Source organism: Pteropus alecto, unplaced genomic scaffold (genome assembly GCF_000325575.1).
Source record: "Pteropus alecto unplaced genomic scaffold, ASM32557v1 scaffold75, whole genome shotgun sequence".
Lineage (NCBI taxonomy): Eukaryota > Metazoa > Chordata > Mammalia > Chiroptera > Pteropodidae > Pteropus > Pteropus alecto.
This window is the reverse complement of record NW_006440638.1, coordinates 31,188,831-31,210,454: the sequence shown is the minus strand read 5'-3', so window position 1 is coordinate 31,210,454 and position 21,624 is coordinate 31,188,831. Positions and strand designations below refer to the sequence as shown.

Here is a 21,624-nt window from a genome sequence, read left to right as displayed (position 1 = left end):
GAGTGACTATATACATCATTCATCCCAGAAAACCAAATCAATTTCATAATATTTCATGCCTTACAGGAACATCACCTCAATGTTACTAGTTTTATAGGAAAATGAGGCTCAGATATATTAAGTGATTTGCTTAATAATAGCAGTTAGTAGGTGGCAGAGCTAGCTAGTAAAATTAAATTTCAGCACTTCTGATGATCAAGTTTAGAGACTATACTTCTTTAGATAGGTACTGTGCTCTATTTATTTTTGTACTGCCGATGCCTGTCCTACTGTTTGGCACATAGTAGATTCTCAGGAAGTGTTTATTGAGTTATTGAATTAAATAAAGCTAGACATTTGGACTTTAATAGCAGAAAGGGCAACCATACTCAATGAGTCCTGTGCTTATAGATCTCTAAGGATACCATACCAACTTAGTGCTTCTCTGGAGTTTAAAATTCCCTCAAGTGTTCTGCAGGAGGGCTTCAACACCCTTAGGAGGCACATGAGACCCCTTAAGAAAAAGAGCAATCTCAAAGCTCTGAAAATGACTAATTTCTGAATAAACACCCTAGCTACAGCTTTAGTTGGGAACAGCAAATCACTTTTTCTGAGCAGATTTTTCTGAAGATCTCTATTTTGGGAAATAATTAAATGATGCAGTATCACAAGATAACAAGATTATCAAATACAGAAAAAAAGAATCCTATAACTCAAGAGAACACATGATGGATAGATTGGATGCATTTATCTGTAATTATAGGGGAGCTACAGAACAGAATGCTTTGGAGTCATGGGACAGATTCTCTTTCCATGACTGGCTTATAAAATTAAATCAGGCTGATTTGATATTGGAGCAAAGTGGGTCAGTTATAAAGTTTGCTTTGGAGAAACACTGAGCAAATATAATTTTCAAATGATATGAATTTATTTTATGCCAGATAAATAGTGTTCCTAGCAGTGACAAGTTTTCAAGTTTAACTCCAGTGTAGGGTCACATACCATACCTACAATCACCATTACCATCAAAGCTGCACATTTCCATCCAGCAGTCTAGATACAAAGAAATATCCTTTATGATCTGGCCCCACTATTTCTTTCAAACTTATCTCCCACTATTTCCCTCTTGCAAGATTGCTGCAGAGTAATTGTGTGAATAAGGCACCCCTTCTTCCAAGTGGACACTGAACCTGGGTACTTAGCAAGCAGAATGTGGGGCTGTATTTCATCCCCACTGTCTCCTCAGTCAATGCCCTTATGCAGTGAACAACCTGCAGAAGCATATACAGGAACCCCATCCTACTACCATTCAGACACTAAAATGGTACTATTACATTCATCTACCATTCAGACACTGTTCCCCAATTACCCCTTGCCAAATGCCCCTGTGCATTGGTCCACTTAGAAATCACTTTGTCACAATAGCCAAGATTTGGAAACAATCTAAATGCCTGTCAGTGGACAAATGGGTTAAATAAATGATATATACATATACTAGAAATTACTCAGCCTTAAGGAAGAAGGGAATCCTGCCACTTGCAACAACATGGATGAACCTGGAGGACATTATGCTAAGTGAAATAAGCCAGACATAGAAAGAGAAATATTGCATGATCTCACTTATACATGGAATCTATAACAGCCAAACTCAGAAGCAGAGAGTAGAATGGTGGTTATCAGGGGCAGGTAGAGGGGGAAATGAAGAGTGTTGGTCAAAGAGTCCAAAGTTTCAGTTATGCAAGATGAATGAGTTTTGGAGATATATGGCATGGTGACGATAGTTAACAATACTGTATTATATACTTGAAATTTGCCAAGAGTTCTCAGCACAAAAATTTGCTAAGTGTTTGCACCACCAAACAATAAACAATGGTAATCTCAAAAGCCTTTTTTTCCCAATACACAATTTTTATTGCATCTTTAATATATCACAAATAAGTCTGAGGAATTATCTGACATCTTTGTGTTTCTGTAGCTGGACAACTTAGACCTTATTCTTCAGCCTGCTGACCTGTTCCTTCCTCAGAATAGATATATAAACATAGATACCATCCAAAAATTTTCTGATATCCTTGTTTTTAACTGTTGTGGTTTGTTGAATCAGAACAGCTGAATTTGATACAAGTTCAATGTTCTTTTCTTCAAGAATTAACTCATCTTTCTGGGCTTGAGATACTGAACAAACAACACCTGACCTCATCCTTTTTTACCCAAGAAATTTCAGATTTCAACAAGAGAACCATTCTCCTGAAAAATGTTGATGGGAAAGTGAGCATACACAGACGTCACCTTGTACTGGAAGTCCAGTGTAACCCCTTGATCATGTTCAGTACATGACTCCAGACAGTGTGAACAGTAGCCAGTTCCTTTCTATTTCCCTACCATTTGTCAACTCAGAGCCTCTTCTTTTTATTTCCAGAGAGACTGAGCTCTACATTGATGTGATTGAAGTTCTCAGCAGGGTGCTTCTAAGGCCCTTCATGACAACTGTGCATCCCTTCAGAGTGATATACATACTTTCTGGAATGTCAACAGTCTAATTGCTGAGAATCATCTTCTTCCTCGCAGTAGATGCAGCAAAGAGAATTCAAAGGCTTTTTATGCATCTACTGACATCATATTCTTTTTATTACAGTTACTGGTGTGGGGAATTACATTAATTGATATTCAAATGTTATATGAAACTTGAGTTCCCAGGATGAATCCCATTGGGTAATGAAGCATGATCCTTTTTATATATCATGGGATCCGACTTGCTAAAACATTTAAAATTACTGCATCGAGCTTCCAGTCAAGATGGTAGAGTAGCTAAATGCTATGCTTGACTCCTCTCATGACCATATCAAAATTACAATGAAATTACAAAACAACCATCACTGAAAATTGCCTGAAGTCTAACTGAACAGAAGTCTTGTAACTAAGGATATACAGTAGAAGCCACCTCGAGACTGGTAGAAATGGTGGTAACTCAGAACAGGCTGGTCCGGCACTCACATGTAGTGGTTAAAAATCAGGAGGGAGATCTCAGCTGCAGAAGTCCCCGTGAGGAGTAAGGGGTCCTAGCCCCACACTAGGCTCCCTAGCCCAGGTTCCCAATGTCCGGAAGAGAAGTCTCTACAAATTCTAGCTGTGAAAACCAGCAGAGAGCATGGCTGAGTGAGATGAAGGGTGGCCAGAGTCCCAGGCATCCCTCTTAAAGGTCCTGTAGACAGACTGTTTTGCTAATGGACTCACTTACTCAGCTCCAACACTGGGGCAGCAGCTCAAAAGACACTAGAGACATATGGGGAGGAACTAAGGTGTCTGGGTTCAGGGAAAGGGCTAGAGGGGAAGCTTCTTCCCAGACAGAAGTACTGGCAGAAGCCACTGTTCCTTTGTTGAGCCCTCCCCAATGCAGATGGCTCCCATATCTGAGTTTCCATCAACCTAGCTAACACCATTCTCCCTGCCCTGGCGATTTTCTAAGACCTCACTCCACACAACTTGTGGGCCTACCCAAACCACTTCCAGTGGTTTTCCATACAAATGGCTATCATGGCTTATGCTGCAGGCTCTCCTAAAATTTCTCAAAGGCTAACCAACCCCCAAAAAACAGCATCTTACCTCAGTGTGTCCTGTAACTCTTGCTAAGAAGCCCCAAGGCTGGCACTAGCGGCATCCTGTCTCAGTTCATAGCTTAGCTTCTCTTAGATACCTCTAAGATCAGTACAAATGACAACCATCTGCAGATTACTTTATAGCTCATACCAAGTGTCTCCAGGCTTGGCACAGTCAACGACTGACCTTGGTCTGTAAATGAGCCCCTCTTGAGAGGGCCCAGAACTAACATACCCAGTGGCCAGCTTCAGACCACACCAGGGCACCAGCCAACAACCTCTACAAATGACATACCCAAAGGGTAGACTGGACAGGCACCAGAGCCCTGCTAAAGTGAATCTTGCTCTATAGGATCAGCTCCTGCACAACATCTCTTCCACTGTAGTCATGGCCAATCCTCACAACCAATCAACCTAAGAGTCAATCCCTTCTACTGTCATGCAAACAGCAACCAAGGCTCAACTACAACAGGAGGCATACACAACCTACACAAGGAACACACTTGGAGTATCCAACTCAGGAAGACTGAGCCACTAGGCCCCAACAGGAGGCATACACAACCTACACAAGGAACACACTTGGAGTATCCAACTCAGGAAGCCTGAGCTACTAGGCCCCACAGGACACCTGAAACATAAAGCCACTCTAATAAGACTGGGAGGCATAGCAGCTCTACCTAATATATAGAAACAAACACAAGGAAGGCAGCCAAAATGGAGAGACAAAGAAACATGTCTCAAATGAAAGAACAGAACAAAGCTCCAGAAAGAGCAATTTACTAGATGCAGAGTTCAAAACACGGGTTATAAGGATGCTTAATGATTTCACTGAGAATTTCAACAAAAAGATAGAGATAAAAATAGAGATAGAAAATATAAAAAAGAACCAGTCAGAAATAAAGAATACATTAGAGAAAATTAATAGTAGATTAGACAAAGCAGAGGATCAAATCAGCAACTTAAAAGACAAGGTAGCAGAAAACACCCAATCAGAACAGCAATAAGAAAAAAGAATCCAAAAAAATGGTTTAGGGGCCTCTGGGGTAACATCAAGCGTACCAAAAATTGCATTATAGGGGTACCATAAGGAGAAGAGAAAGAGCAAGGGATTGAAAATCTATTTAAAATAATGATGGAAAACTTCCCTAATTTGGCAAAGGATATATACATACAAGCCCAAGAAGCTCAGAGGGTCCCAAACAAGATGAACTCAAAGAGGCCACACCAAGACACAGCTCAATTAAAATTCCAAAGTTTAAAGACAGAGAGTCTTAAAAGCAGCAAGAGAAAAGCAGTTATTTACTGACAAGGGAGATCCCAGTAGACTGTCAGCTGATTTCTCAACAGAAATTTTGCAAACCAGAAGAGATTGGTCCAAAATATTCAAAATGATAAAAAGCAAGGATCTACAATCACGATTACTCTACCTAGCAAAGCTATCATTTAGAATAGAAGGACAAAGAGCTTCCCAAAGAAGAAGCTAAGAGTTCACCACCACCAAACCAGTATTACAAGAAATGTTAAAAGGACAAGGAGGGAGGATGGAAGAAGGAGTTGGAGGAGAATATAAAAAACATGAATAATAAAATGGTAATAACTACATATCTATCAACAATTACTTTAAATGTAAATGGATTAAATGCTCCAATCAAGATATAGGGTGGCTGAATGAATAAGAAAACAAGACCTTTACATATGCTGCCTACAAGAGACTTACTTCAGATCAAAAGACACACAGACGGACTGAAAGTAAAGGGATGGAAAAAGATATTTCATGAAAATGGAAACAAACAAAAAAGCTGGGGTAGCAATACTAATATCAGACAAAATGGACTTTAAAACAAAGGCTATCACAAGAGACAAAGAAAGACCCAGTAATCCCAAATCTGGGTATTTATCCGAAGAAACCAAAAACACAACTTCGAAGTGACATGTGCATCCATGTGTTTACTGCAGCATTATTTACAATAGCCAAGATATAGAGGCAACCTGGGTGTCTGTCAATAGATGAATGGATAAAGAAGAAGTAGTACGTATATACAATGGAATATTACTCAGCCATAAAAAAGAATGAACTCTAGCCATTTGCAACAACATGGATAGATCTAGAGAAAATTGTGCTGAGTAGAGTACATCAGACAAAGACAAATGCCATATGATTTCACGTCTATGTGGAATCTAAAGAACAAAATAAAGGAACAAACAAAACAGAAATAAACTCAGAGATAGAGAAAAACATTTTGATGTTGCCAGATGGAAGAAGAGTAGGAGGGATGGGTGAAAAGGGGGAAAGGGTTAAGAAATACAAATTGGTAATTACAAAATCATCATGGGTAGGTAAAGTATAGCATAAGGAATGCAGTCAATAACATTGTAATAACTATGTATAGTGTCAGATGGGTACTAGATTTATTTGGGGATCACTTCCTAAGTTATATAAATGTCTAATCACTACGCTGTACATCTGAAACTAAGATAGTATTGTATGTCAACTGTAATTGCAAAACAAAAAATATATTTTTAAAAATTGTTACATCTATGTTTATTTGGATTTGGTTTGTGGTTTTCTTTTCTTGTGGTGTCCCTATTTGGTTTGGTGTCACAGTAATAATGCTGGCTTCCTGGAATATGTTGGGAAGTAAGAGTTTTTTATGAAACTTGTATTATCTCTACTACAAATGTTTGGGAGAATTTACCTGTGAAGCAATTATATATTTTCCCTTTTCTTCCAGCCTTTGGATCCAGGAATAAATCTTACTTTATCATATAATATTTTTTAATACCTAATTGGATCCATTAGTTAATATATTACAAAGAATGACTGCATCTAGATTTGTAGGAGGAATGGGACAAAAGTCATTTTCTCATTGCTTTTATCCAAATTATTGTCAAGGTTATTTTAGCCTCAAGAAAACTGGATTGAGAGTATTCTATTTCCTTTTCTGGTACAAATTTTATGAATTATTTTAGCATGTATCCTAAAACTTATTAAAGACCCTTTGAAAAGTAATGTTTTTAAAAAAGAAAAAGAAATCACCTCATTCCTTATGAACATCCAAAACAAGTTCTACCTCCATTATAAAATATTCCCCTCCTACAATGGTTTCTCCTTCCTCTGAAAGCTTAGTCTGAAACTCATTCAATCGTCACTATAAACAGATGCAGCTTAGTATCATCCACTGACTTCTCATTTATGTGTGCCTCTTTCTCACTACTGTATCAGAAGCCCCCTGAGGATGCACACTGTCTTACACTTCCTTCCTAGTCTCCAACCCCTTGCCCTCACACTCACCCTACCTTATACAAAGCATAACTTGGATAGTTGACAGGGTCACGGGTGTCCAGATATTTGGCTAAACATTATTCTGGGTGTGTCTGTGAAGGTGTTTTCTCGATGGGATTAACATTTGAATAAAGCATATTGCCCTCCCCAATGTGAGTGAGCCTTATCCAATCCATTGAAAGCCTGAATAGAACAAAATGTTGAAGTAAGGGAGAATTTACTCTCTCTGCCTTTGAGCTGAGACATCTGTCTTCTCTTGTCTTTGGACTCAGACTGAAACTTACACCATCAGCTCTCTTGGTCCTTAGGCCTCAGCCTTGGATGGAAACTATAACATTGGCTCTCCTGGGTCTCCAGTTTGCTGAAGGATCCTGGGACTTCTCAGCCTCCATAACTGTAAAAGCCAATTTCTTATAATAAATCTCTTTCTCTCTCTCTTTCCATATATATCTATATTCTTTCTATCTCTCTCCATACCTATAGACAGATATAGATGTAGATATAGATGTAGATATAGATATAGATACAGATACAGATATAGATATAGTTGACCCTTGGAACAACACAGGCTTGAACTGTGCAGGTCAACTTATATGTAGATTAATATAAATATATATGTTTATATGATATATATTACCTATTTATTATCTATATATCATCTCTATATAAGATATGTAGGTAGATAGGTAGGTAGGTAGGTAGGTAGGTAGATAGGTAGGTAAGTAGGTAGATGGATGGATGCATGGATAGATAGATAATCCTCAGCCCTCTTCCTGGCTTACAGAGAGCCACCTTCTTGCTATGTTCTCACATCATGGAGAGACAGACCGCTCTAGTCTCTCTTTTTATAAAGACACTAATCCCATTGTGAGGACCCCACCTCATGACCTCATCTAAACCTAATTATCACCCAAAGGCTTCACCTCCAAATACTGCCACATTGGGAGTTAGAGCTTCAACATATGCATTTGGGGGAGGAGGAGACACAAATATTCAGGCCAACACAATACCCTTAATAAAAACCTATTGTTCGAGTCCTAGTAGGGGACACCACCCACCTGGGACTTGAGGGAACAAGGAGCCACAATACATAAAACAGTATCACACAAGAATACTCAATACTGTATGTTCATCAAATGCCAAAAACAAATTTATACATTTCAGCTGGGGTATACACTCTCTGAATCCAAAGAAAGAGTACATTCCTTCCATATTACAGAGAGACAATATATTCAAGCCAACTCAGAAACTTTGCATTTCAATCAATTGCTGAGTGGCATGGCACAGTGGAAAAAGCATGGATTTTAGAGCCAGACTAATCTGGGTTTACATCGCAGGTCCTTAAACTTACTACCTAAACCTGGGCTCTTTACTTTTCTGTATCTTCATCATATAAGATAATAATATCTATTACTAAAGTTTGTTAGGTTTAAATGACCCAGTCTTTAATATATTCCTCAAACATGCTAAACTTACCATCTCATTTGGAAGCTTTTGCATTTGCTGCCAGATACATCCTTCCCCCAGATCCTTCCACTACTACCTCTTCAGTTTTTTTTTTTCTGACTAAGTTAAGGTAGTCCCCTCTCCTTCCAGTCATTTTCTCTATGTTATCATGATAGACATTACCTTTATTTTAAATTTTCTTTTACTGTTTGTTTATTATCTCTCTCTCCAACCAAAATAGAAGTTCCATGACAGCAGGGACCTTGCTGTCATGGTAATTGCTGTATCAATTCCATGACCAGCTCTGTTATAATGCCTGGTACGTTAAGTACCCCCAAAATATTTTTTAAACAAATAAATGAGTATGTAAAGTATCTAGCACAGCACTTATTCACATATTTTAGGTCTTTTTCTCCCTCCTTTTTATGTAAAAATCACTGGGTTAAACAATGTGCTCATGCGAGTCCTTCAAAATGGAGAGCATTTCAACAAAATAGATTCATCATTGGAATGTTGATCAGGCATTTATAATTTATTCCAATGTGTGATAAGACCATGATCTTCAGTCTTAAAATTCTACTTTAGGTACAAATCAATCTATCAGTTATTGAAGTGTTAATAAATTTTACTCTCACATGTAAACATTAATAACATATTCCCTTAGCCATCTGAGAGGGAAATTTTTCCTTAGAGGCCTTTTATTTATAGGGAAACAGAGAACCAGAGAAAGGAAATACTTTACTAGTTCAAGGTCAAACACCTAGTTGGAGACAGACCCCACTCCCTTTCCATTCTACCATGCTGCCTCCTTAGATCAAGAAAGGCAAATCTCCCCAAAATGAAAGAACACTGGAATTCAACAGAGATCCCCAAACGAAATTATAAGATACAGAAACTGAGGACCTGATTTCCATTCAGAATGCTTGTGAGATCAGGTATGATAAAGAACATAAACAGTTAAGCATTATGGAAGCATAAAAAAAATTGTTTATTTATATCGCTTTACTGATGCATTGATTCTGTTTGCAATACTGTATCACCAAGGCATGATTCACACAGCAAATTGCTGAAAGAAAACTTAAAAGAGCTCTCCCTCATTCTGCTCTTATTAGCAAAGGAGACTTGACCCTCTTCTCCTAGTCCAAGTACCAACTGCCATAGCCGGCATTATCAACCTACTCACCACCATGGCTCTTCAAACATCCTTGTACCTCAAGGCAACAATACTTTGGATTTCCAAATCCAAACCCAGGTGGCACATTCCATTCTACAATTTTCCAACTGGCACCAATCCAGGGGGAGATATTATTCACCAGAACAGGCATTAATGACTGAATTTTGGCAGGCTGGGAGAACTGGCACTGTCCTGGAGGAGACATGCCACAGGCTCCCAGATGCACCCGAGTTTAGCAACATGGAACCACACGTTTTAAATGGGAGAAATGAACCTTAGATGCTATCCGCTCATTTTTATAGGCAAAGAAACTGAGGCTTAAAGAGGAAAAACAGTCCAAGGTCATGTGGTGGGAATGCTCTTTTTAACACCAAGTTTAGTCCAGAATGGGTCTGGATGGAAAGAAGTTCATGCCTTAGTATGGAAGTGACAATATATATTGTGCTGTTCTGACTCTCTCCTCCTCAGTGAATTTGTCCATCCTTTTAGTCACTTCTATTAATCCATTGAAATGCTTCTCACTTTCAACAAGCCCAAAAGAGTCGCTTTAAAAACCAATCCAAACTGATTTGCCTGGAAACCCAGCACATTCTATCCTTAGTGTCTGGATACATTCCTTTGAAAAGGAGTCTATTATTCAGTGCTGTTACAATGAAATGTATTCTATAAATCTTTTAAAATATTCTCATCATTTACTCATTCAACATAGATTCTTTAGATTAGGTACCTACTATTTGTCCAGCAGTATGCAAAGCACTAAGGGAGGGGGAAAGGAAAGACTATAGACTTTGTCCCAGTTCTGGCACAAAGAAGAATAAAGATAAATTAGTGTTCACACATAAAATAATATTGAATATCAACTCTAACTGAAAAATAAAAATTTTAAAAAAGAAAAATTAGTGTTAACAGTAGATTATTAATCTCAGAGTCCCAGCACCAGAATTATATTAACTACAGTAAAACTAATAATAGCTAATATTTATTTAGTACTCAGTAACATTAGTTACTATGTTGACTTTACACACCTTCTTCAATTAATCATACAAAAGAGGTAGCATTACCTCCTAATCTTACAGATAAAATAAGATAGATAGTATGGGTAAATGATCTTACAGCTAAGGTGCAGAGAAATTGTTCAAGGTCATACTAACTACTGAGTGGTGGGTTCAGGATTTGAGACCATACAAATTGATTCCAGAGCAGATTTTATTAACCACTTCTAAAACATGGAATTATTCAAAAAGAATTTTAAAAGATGATTCATTTTTTTAATCTCACAATTTACTAATAATTTTCTATAATATTCACTTTTATATATGCTTTTGTTTTTAGATTAAATAAAATTTTATAATAAAAAATGATTGAGCATAACAATTTCTATTACTATTTTAAGATGGCTTCCTAGGAAGTATAACTTTGTCAACATAAGAAACATTCAAACCTGTAGGGAATTTTTATGAGTTCATTTTAGCCAAACCGACAACATTACAGGGAAGCAAAATCTCAAATGCTCTGGAGAATGACAGTTTTGCAGTTTCTTTTATACATTTGGAATTAAAGAGGGAACATAAGGAAGATTACAAGAAGGTAGGAGAAAGCAAGATACAGGAAAGTTAACAAAATTATATTCTCCCTTAAGGGTGATTATGCCTTCGAGGGGTCTGGAAAAAAAGATTACTTCTGGCATTTCAAAAGTGTGTTAACCTAGGTGCACAAGAACAAAGGACATTGCTGGTTTAAAAACCCTTTACAACAAAATAATAGGCCTGGGGTGTGACTACCCACATTGACCTGCCCAGTTGGAATTTATGATCAGATCACTCTGCAAGGTTACCTTAAATTACTGAACTTGTACATATCCCGTTTTTCATCTGCAACTTTTGTAATAAAAATACAGCTTTAAAAATGGATGGTTCTACCAAACAGTAAAGACAACCAATACTTTTAGATACAATTTGGTAACTTTCTCACTAATAATCAACCATTCTAAATATTAATCCTCTTCTTTTTTTTCCACAGTGGCTTTCAAGAGAAAAATCTTTTCTTTACTAGGCTTCTAAATAACTCCTCAACTCTTAAAATTAAAGTTTTCAGTTTCATTTCACTTAAGACACATATACTTTAAAAATTCCTTTCTTTCTATCACATCTTACATGATAAAACACCTCTTTAAAACATCCTCGTGTTCAATGGGGATTTGTTGTTGGATGGATATAGAGATTCAGTTTTGCAAGTTAACAGTTCTGGAGACTGGTTGCACAACAATGTGAATGTATTTAGTACCACGAAATTATACGTTTAAAAATGGTTAATAGGTAAATTTTATGTTATGTGTATTTACAATTAAAAATAAAAATTCCTTGGGCTCTTTTAGAGTTAGGATACTTAAACTTTAAAGATATTGTTAATTTTGAATAGATAAGTTCCTAGACATTCTATATACCTGATTTTTGGTTTGTACTATAGTACAGAGAAAGGAGCAATAAATTCTGAGTATAGGGTAAATGGGCAAAATTTAGTGTAGTTTAGGAAGTCATCTGATTTGCATTTTCTTCATATGTAAATGAAATTTAACCACATGGTTTCTAAAGGCATTTTCAGGCTCTTGTAGCCGCCAGCCCGATAGACACACGGACCACCAGAAACCAGTGAGTTATAGGAAACACACTCTTTATTCAGCCAGCTGGGTCTGCCAGGGGTACGCAGACCCCAAATTAAGCAGCCCCGAAATGTAGAGGTACAGGGTTTTTAAGCCTTAAACCCCATTCTTCATCCTGTTTGAACACACAAGTCTATTTTTCTTATTTTTACTAACTGTCAATCCACAGGTCAGTTGTGCAAGCGGGGGGTACAGAAGCAGAAAGCTTATTGTTAGAATGTTATGTTCCCATGGGCGATAGCCAAGCAGTAATTTTTCAGCCAGCACACTCTGACAGTATCAGAGTTAGTAGGATTTCAATATGTGATATGGAAAGGGCATTTCAAGTAAGAAGAGGCTTAAACAAAAGTACTGGGGCTTGAAAGTATAATTCACAAAGCCCTGCTAAGTGGTGGTGCAGTTATGGTATAATATAGGATATGCATATGGCAGAGAAGGAAGTGACAGAGAAGTGGGGATAAGGTAAAGTGAGCTGGTTCCTTGTTTCCTGGTTTGCCAGTGACCAGGAGAGGGGCCTCTGAAGACTTGTGAAGCCAATAACTTAGAATTTGGGGAATAATGAAACAGAAACCTTGACAGCACTCTTGAAAAGAGATTTCTGTGTAAATGTTATTCCCCAGGTTCTAGATTCTGTATTTTGGAGATTTTCCTAAGATAAACTGAAATCCTGAGAACAAGACTAGCTTCCCACTTTGTGTCAACAATTCTGGTACATGGCTATGTTTCTTGAATGGCTTAAAGACTTAATAGTCTGTCTTTCTGTCTTTCATCCGTAGGAAACTTGAAACTAAGTCATCAAATCCCACTTCCCACCCCAATGCAAGAATCTACTCTATAATATTCATAATAAGGTGTCATCAGAAAAATTATAATTTTTCAGGGTGTGTGTGTGTATGTTTTCCCGTTTCAGACAGCTGGTTTTTAAACTGGGCTGAAGTTTGCTATCTTGAAGTTTGCTGTTTGGTTTTGGCTCTGCCCACATAAAACCAGTCTGCTCCTTTTTCCTACATGTCTGCCTATGGGAGATAGTGAACAGGCCCCCGCGAGACTTCACTTCTTCAGGCTACCCTGCCCCTATACTGTTGAACAGTCTGAAGGCTCTTCGAGAATGTTCTGTTTATGTTATTAGGGCATGACCACTAGAACTTAATGAAATTCTTCTGGATTGGTCAGATCAAACCTGAGTAAAGCAGCAAGTACGGCAAGTTGCACAAATCTGAGATTTTATTGTCACTTTCTCTTCTAAATGGCAAACTACCACTTAGAGAAAACATGACCTTGGAGAAATGCAAGTCTTTATTTCTTTAAAGATATGAATTTGAATCAGATGCAGCAGAATCTGTCTAAATTTCGGCCATCACTTTATAGAATGCCCTACTGTGGAAAAAATAAATTTAATTAAAATCCTCAAGTAGCTGTACATACTTCTCCAAATTTAAGTTCATTATTTGTCTGAAGATTTGAATGAAGAAATCTTATAAGCATACAGAAATATTTAAAGAATAATATAACAAATACCTGCTTGTCCACCACCTAGCTTTGTCAAATCTTAATATTTTTCTCTTCTTCAGATTTTTAAAAATATATATATTAATATACACTGTTGAAATTTCCTGCACATTCCTCCCCACTCCCCTGCCTTTTCTCCCCAGAGGTAACGATTCTGAATTAATGCTTATTATTTCCATATACATATTTATATAGTTTTACTACATATATATGTATCCATAAACTATATATAGTACTCTTTTGCTTGTTGGGGGGTTTTATATAAGTAGTGTTATTCTATATTTATCTGCCTATAAGCTGCCTTTTTCCACTTAATGTTATAGTATTCATGGTAATACATAAAATCTGGCTCATTTATTTTCATTGTTTGAACATATCACAATTTATTCATCTGTTCTCCTAAGGATGGGCACTTAGATTATTCTGAATGTTTGTTTTATTACAAATTATCCAGAGTTGGTATTCCTTGTATAGGGTCTCCTGTGTAAATCTTTTCCCTTTAATTATCTGATAATTACACATTTTATTTCTATTCTTTGTGCAGTTTCTTGACTTTTTTTTTAACATGCATACTTTACTTATCAAGTATAAATTTATTCAGTAGCTCTACTGTCCTCCAAATTTTAGTATGCTTTAAGACTGATCACTTTTCTCTTTACCCCCTGCCATGTCATGTATTATTGCCCAATATTTTAATTTCACCTTGTCTTTATACTCCCTAAATTAGTCATTATTTTGTACAGTCAAGTTTTTTTCTAAGGTTTTTTTTGGGGGGGGGGGCTTTAGATTTACTTACATGTTTACCAGTTTCTCTGCTCACTATTGTTTTTTTCATGTCACTACTTCCTTTTTGATTCAACTTCCTGCTTCCTGAAGAATCTCCATTTTTATTAGTCCTTTAGTAAATAATCTCAGAGATATAAACTCATTGTCTTTATCTGTCTAAAATTGTGTTTATTTTACCCTCATTCTTGAATAAAGATTTAACTAGGCGAAAAATTCTAGATTGAGTGGGTTTTTTTCCACCCTCTCTCAGCTACCGAGGACATTATTCCTTTATTTTGCCACTGTTCTCAGTTTAATTGCGATTTCTTGTAGAATATCTCTGTGAACCTTTGGATGTTCTTAAGATCTAATTTTTGTCTTTGCTATTGTGTAGCTTCACTATGGTAAGTCTCAAAGTGGCTTTATGTTCATTTATCTTTTGGAACTCAGCGTGCTTCCTAATTGAGGTCTTTCATCAATTTTTGAAAATTTTCAACCATTACCTCTGAATATTGCTTCTATTCTCTCCTTCTAGAATAATTATTAAACATATATCTTATTCTATCCTCTATGTCTCTTAACCTTGCTTTTATATTTTTTTCTTTGTCTCTTTGTGAAGCATCATGGTAATTTCTGCCTTACCTTCTGTTCACCAATATTCTCTTCAGCAGTGTCTAATGTCCCATTTAAACAACCCATTATATTTTTAATTTCAGTGACTTTTTTTATTTCTAGAAACTCTATTTGTCATAGCTTTCTTATATTATTCATGCTACCTGGTTCTATCTCATGTTTTTAATTCTTTTTTTGTCCTTAACATTTTAAATATATTAATTTTATAGATATTTTTATCATCTTATGGTTTTAGATCTTTTATCATTTTAAGAGGGTTTGTGTTTTCTTCTGCTAGGCATCCCAGGATATCACTGGCTGGGCATACTTTTTACGTTAATTAATTAACTTGCAGGACCATACAGGAAGTATAAATCCAAACTCCAAACCCAACTGAAGATGGACCTGTGGCTCTGAATTCTCAAAGGGAGATCTTTTTTTCTATCTAGAGCATAGGCTGATTTACACAACTTTCTTGTATCCATGTATTATTGAGATTTTTTTTTTTCTAGTCACCATTTCACTGAATGTCTCACTTGTGGGTCTCAGTTTTAATGCCTGTCTTGTGAAGGCTCAAGTCTTAATCTCCTATTAGTACATAGATGTTAAAATCCAAGTCCCAAGTTTACCAAAACAGATATTACAAAAGGCTTGATACAACATCCTCTCACAGATTTACTACTCAGTCTGTCTTCATTTTTAGCCTCTGGAGAGTCCCTTACTTTCTCAAAAGCTCAGTTATGTATTTTAACCCATTTATTTTGTTTGCCCCAAGAATACTAGCTGGGAGGGCTGACAGCTCCATTTACCCAGAGATAACTTACCCCCAAAGTTTGCCACAAAATATCTCACTTTTATTATTATTTTCGCATTGCTCTAGTATATCGACAGTCTTTGGAAACAAATGACATCATTCTATTTATAGCATTATGTTTTTAGAAGTGGTATTTCCATTTACAAAATACAGTATTTCTCAATCGCTGAAAATGTCAAATCTTAGAAAATGTAGCATTTCTATGTGTGATGTTAACATTGTTCTCGAACATTGTTAGTCAAAGATTCATTTGATGAATCAATTTATGTATATATTTCTGTTACATTAGGATTAAAAACAAGTTCTGTTTGGAAATAACTCTAAGAACAGTTTTTATATTTTCACATTGAAAACCAGTCAGATTTGCTTCAGCCTCACAGAGTATATTTATGTAAAATTAAACTAACTCTGGTAGCAATCTGCACTTTTTTTTTCTAAATGAGAAATGAGTTAAAGAATGTTTTTCTTTTCTCTTCAGAGCTGTCAGGAGTTTAGTGATAGAGGATTTTCACGTTACTGAGTTCAAATTACTGCTGGAAACAGAAATGAGATCGTTCTCTTTTTCTGAGCTTCAGTTAAGAAGCTCAAAGGTAAATTTCAATTCAGCAAAGGTTTATTGGTCACTTACTATGATGATTAAATTTTATGTGTCTAATTGGCTAGACTATGGTGTCCTTCCTGTTATGGTATTTTGTAGATGTGATTAATATCCACAATCAGTTGACTTTAAGTAAAGGAGATTGTCACTGATAATGTGTGTGAGCCTCATCCAGTCAGTTGAAGGCCTTAAAAGCAAAAACTGAGGTTTCCCAAGGGAAAAAGAATTCTGCCTCAAGACTAACATAGATATCCTGCTTCAGTGGATTCCTAGCCTACTAGCCTGCCCTACAGATTTTGGACATGTCAGCCTCTACAACCACGTGAGCCAATTCCTTAAAACATATCTATATATCTCCTACTGATTCTGTTTTTCTGGAGAACCTTGGTATGCTTAATATGAATGAGGCTGTGTTAGAGACAAAAAGATGAATAAGATTCAATCCTTTTCCCTGACTTCACAAAATTAATTTGTAACCTAGTAATAGACAAATAGTTACCAAAAAATGTAGACTACAATTCAAACCATTATAATAGTATAAAAAGTTATTTATTCATCTATTCCAAAATTATTTATTAAGCATCTATTATTAGTGAGATCCTTCAAGATGCTAGAAATAGAAAATATGAAACATAAATATCTCCCTTGGAACATTGTCTAGTGTGGGAGTCAGGTACAAATAGACATAGGGTGTAAGTACAAAGATAGCGATAGGTATATTCTATTATGAGAGTAGCCTAACTCAGTGTGAAGAGGCCAAGGAAGTCATCTTGGAAGAAGTGAGGCCTGAGCCCATCTTAAATTTAAATAGGAGTTAGTCAGGCAAAGTGAAGTAAAAATTCGGGGAAGCAATTTTGGACAAATGGATAGCATAAGCAAAGGCAGAGAAGTGAGAAACATGGTATGTGCGAAGTTGCTATACATAAAATATAAGGAATAGAATGATGGGATATGAAGCTAAAAAGAATAATACTACGACAGAGGAAGATTGTATAAGGTTAGAGATTGAGAAAGGCTTCTTGAAGAAGGTAGCATTTAACATTGATCTGGAAAGATAAATAATAGTTTAATAGGTGACAATGAAGAGGAAGGGGACAAAACACAGTACTCTGGGAAAAAACATGATGCATGAAGAGGACACTGAGAAATAAGAATACAGGAGTAGATTATGGCCAGACCACAGAGAGCTTTGGATGATTGATGACTCCCAGAGCAGAGAACTTAGATGTATTCCCTCAGGCAGTGGCTAGAGGCCTGTGAAAAATAGAAGATAATGAGGAAATTGCGGTTATAAACACCTACCACCTCCAAGGGCTTGGAAGGCCCTGAAAGACACACCTGGCCATGGCATTCGGCTGCCTCTGAAAGATACAGCCAGACTAGCCAAGGGACAGGAAACATCTGTGCCACCATGACCTGCCTGAATCCGCTCTCTCCCTATCCATCTTGGCACTACAAAAACTGGGAACAGAACAAAGGCTAAGGCAAGCCCCAGCCTGGGTTCTAGAGAAAAACAATAACAAAAGGGGCCAACCTGATTTACTAGTGGGGAAGAAGAGGTGGACCCTGTCAGATCTCATCAAGGAAAATAAAATAAAAGACTCATTGTTACTGTTTTCTCCTCTTGGGAAATGAGGCTCTAAACAATAAATTGTGCTTAACAGCACCGACCTGGAAAGGAAACCTAGGTTCTAGTACAGGTCCTGTCACTAGCTGGCTGTGTGGATTAGGCAAGTTGTTTCACTTCTGTAGGTCTCGGTTTCCTCATTTGTATTGGGAGGGAATTGAACTAGACTAGTGATTCTCAAACCATGTTCTGTGGAGCCTCAGACTATCTCTGGGAACCCCTAACCCCATTTTAACCAAAGCAGCTACATTTTCACCAGTTTTATATAGAGAGTTTTGCCTAAAGCTTTGTTTGAAAAAATATTCAGCTACTTTAAAAGATGCGAAGACCCCTGGACCTGATTCTCTAAGATCCTTTCTAACTTCAGTGGTCTATGATAAGTTCCTATTAGAAAGCTCCTACCTGAAGGTCAAATTGGGGCTGGGGTTGCATAAAAAGCTCATAGTAGAGGGAAGGCCCAGACAGAGAGAGCAAAGGCAGGTGTAAAGGAGGGAAGAGCCTGGGAGAAACATCAGGAATCAAGAAGCAGACAGTTAAAAAGCCAAGACTAATGGACTCCAAAGTCTTTCCTGACATGGGTAAAATCAGATCACCTGAAAAGTGACTGAAGAAAGGGTTTCTGGAAAGAATGTGGAATATGTCTAAAATTCTGGCTATTTGTTTTCTTGCAAATAATTAAAACCACAAATAACAAGGGTTGCCTTTATGTGCTACAGCATAGCTCAGTAACAAAAACTGCTGCTGGAGATAAAAGTCACTGTTGAGGAAAAAAGAGTTGGTGAGGTTTCTAGGAAAAGCTTATTTATTTGTTCAATTATAAAAATTCATCAAATTTCTGCTAAGGGCCAGAAACTGGTAGGTTGCTGAGATAATGGAAATGAATAAAACGCTATCTTTGTCTTCAAGGACTACAAAATTTAGCAGGAGACAGACTCATAAATAAAATGAGACAGGAAGCTCAGTTCAAATGAACTGAATGTTCATAGAGAAGGAAAGGCACAGTTCAAGGAACACTAGCTGATTCCAAATAATAGCTAGAGGAAGAGATCTTTTTTTTACCTGACCAAAGGAGGATACCTGGCACTTACAAAGAAAAGAAATGGTTCTCTAAGGGCCAAAGAAGGCAAAAATAAACAGATCAATTATTTTTGGCTACTTAACAGTCTTGCAGCAGTCGAAGTCTATGAAGAGGGAGAAAAATGGAATACGTCATTTGATTTTGCACCTAAACTACAAATGGCTGTTTCATCACGAACACATGGGATTTTCAGCAAGGTTTTTCATCTTTCTCTGCCTGTTTCTTCATCTAAAAATGAGATAAGATTTCTTTCTACCTGTCGTTGTATCTTAATTTGTTTTCCAAAGTTTCTCATATAATATCTCGCTTGACCCTTACTACAATCTGAGAGTTAGGCTGGGTAAAGATTATTATCCTCATTTTATGAGTAAACTATGGCAAAAAAAAAAAAATAGTTCATTTGCTCATGAACATAAAACTGAGCCTCTGAAGCTAGATCTCTTCACTGTAAAGCCACTGCTCTTTTCATTACTCCATGCTATTTCTCACTACACAAACATCACTTATCTGAGACTTCCTGCTCTTGCTTTTTATTAGCTCTTCCTCTATATGTACCATCTCCCTAACCAGACTAAGCTCTTGAATGCAACATCCATGTCATTGTCCTCTCTGTATCACCATATCATCTAACACCCTCCATAAAGTAGAAGCTCCGAATTAGGACTAAGTAAATTGTGGCAAAGAAGGCCAAGATAGGAAGACCTGCCTCCTTCCACAGAGGCAGGAGTCAGCCTTTCTGGAATGAACTAGAAAACAGTTCACTCCAGAAAGGTTGACTCCTGCCTCTGTGGAAGATGCCATTAACTTCTGAGCAGAAAATTCTATACTTCTCCATAAGGGCACAAGGCAGAAAACATATAGACACAGGGGAAAGGATTTAAAACTTGACAACTCTAACTACAACCCAAGGCAGAACATTTAGCAGGTTATATAACAGGATTCTGGCACTACCCACTCATACTATCTAGAGTGCTGTTAGTTCCAATTCCAGATGTTATTTGGAATAGTGGGCTAGGATATAGTTAGTTCTCTGTCATCCAGGGCCTTTATAAACAAGGAATGATGAGATCTTATGTGAGCCAGCACCACGTGGTACAAAATCCAGATTAGCATATCCGAAATAATTTCCAGCATTTCTTTGCAGATTTTAAGACCAGGTTTAAACAAAATAAGATATTCCTTTTCTTTAAGATTGTACCTTGATTGTACCTTGAAACATCTTTCAAGATGTTCTTTCTGATCTAAGAGTAACTACAGAAACTATAGAACAGTTTTTTTGCCCACTTGAGAAGACTATGACCTGCAGGCTTTTGTAATCTTTCTATAACAGAAAAGGATTTTATCTCAGAAAGGCTAAGGTGAAAAGTTCTTAGGTCTGTGTTTGTTTACCTATTCACCTCCAGAAATGCCATAGCATATGTGAGACATTAAACAAATCTTTTTGTCACTGCATATAGGATGCCTCAGATCTAATATTTCATAAGACAAAAACAGTGAATGGTTTTGCTTTAATTGGGACCATAAATGGAAACTATCAATCTAGGTCATAATATTAGTCTATTAAAACAAGTATTTCCACATGCTTACTCCTATCTCCATTCAGGCTAGGTCCTCAATTATTTTAGGGGTTACAAATAAAGTGAACTTTATCTTGCATTAGGCATGAAACTTGAATGTGAATGTGGCATGGAAAGAAATATATATACATTAATTAAATAACTAATATTTAATGGTATTCAAAGTCAGCAGAGCCTCCCCTCTTTTATGGCCAGTTTTATTTCGGTTTCTTTAAGAATATTTGATCATCTGGGTTGTTACCTGTGTTCATATTTGGCTCCTATTTTTGTATTTCTTGGTTCTTTTGAGTTTTATATCCTGGCTTATATCAAGCAGTCCCTAACAACTAATTCTTACCCATTTATTCTTTCATTCATTCAATATATATTGTGTGTGTCTTTTGCTCTGAGTACTAGAGATATGCCAGTGAAGAAAACAGAAATTTTTACCCTCATGAAGCTCACCATGTTGATTTTTGTGTTGACTGGCAACTTCATGATATTTTATTTACTTTATTTCCTATCCTATCCAGAATGAAGCTTTTACCAACATTATTTCTGCATTTTCCTCTGATTCTGAAAGAAAGAAAGAGAGAGAGAGAGAGAGAGAGAGAGAGAGAGAGAGAGAAGGAAGGAAGGAAGGAAGGAAGGAAGGAAGGAAGGAAGGAAGGAAGGAAGGAAGGAAGGAAGGAAGGAAGGAAGGAAAGAAAAGAAAGAAAGAACCTTGGTAAGGTACAATTTAAGACCTAAATCTGTCTATCTCAACATTGAATCCAAAGCACTTAGCAAAGTTGTCACTCAGTAAGTATATGCTGAATGACACAGTAGTCATTAACTGGAGAAAAATTGCTTTGTAGTTTTCTCTAGAAATAAAAACTGAATCCAACGATCTTGTATTTGGAAGCTTTTGTGAGCAAGGAGATATCAC

General features: G+C 36.8%; 1 protein-coding gene and 1 pseudogene across 1 annotated transcript in view; both read right to left on the bottom strand.

Annotated features, from left to right (window-relative positions):
- The window catches only part of SYN2 (synapsin II), a 158,173-nt gene that overhangs the window by 49,604 nt on the left and 86,945 nt on the right, over positions 1-21,624 (bottom strand). The window lies entirely within an intron of this gene.
- LOC112484337 lies at positions 1,971-2,533 on the bottom strand (annotated as a pseudogene).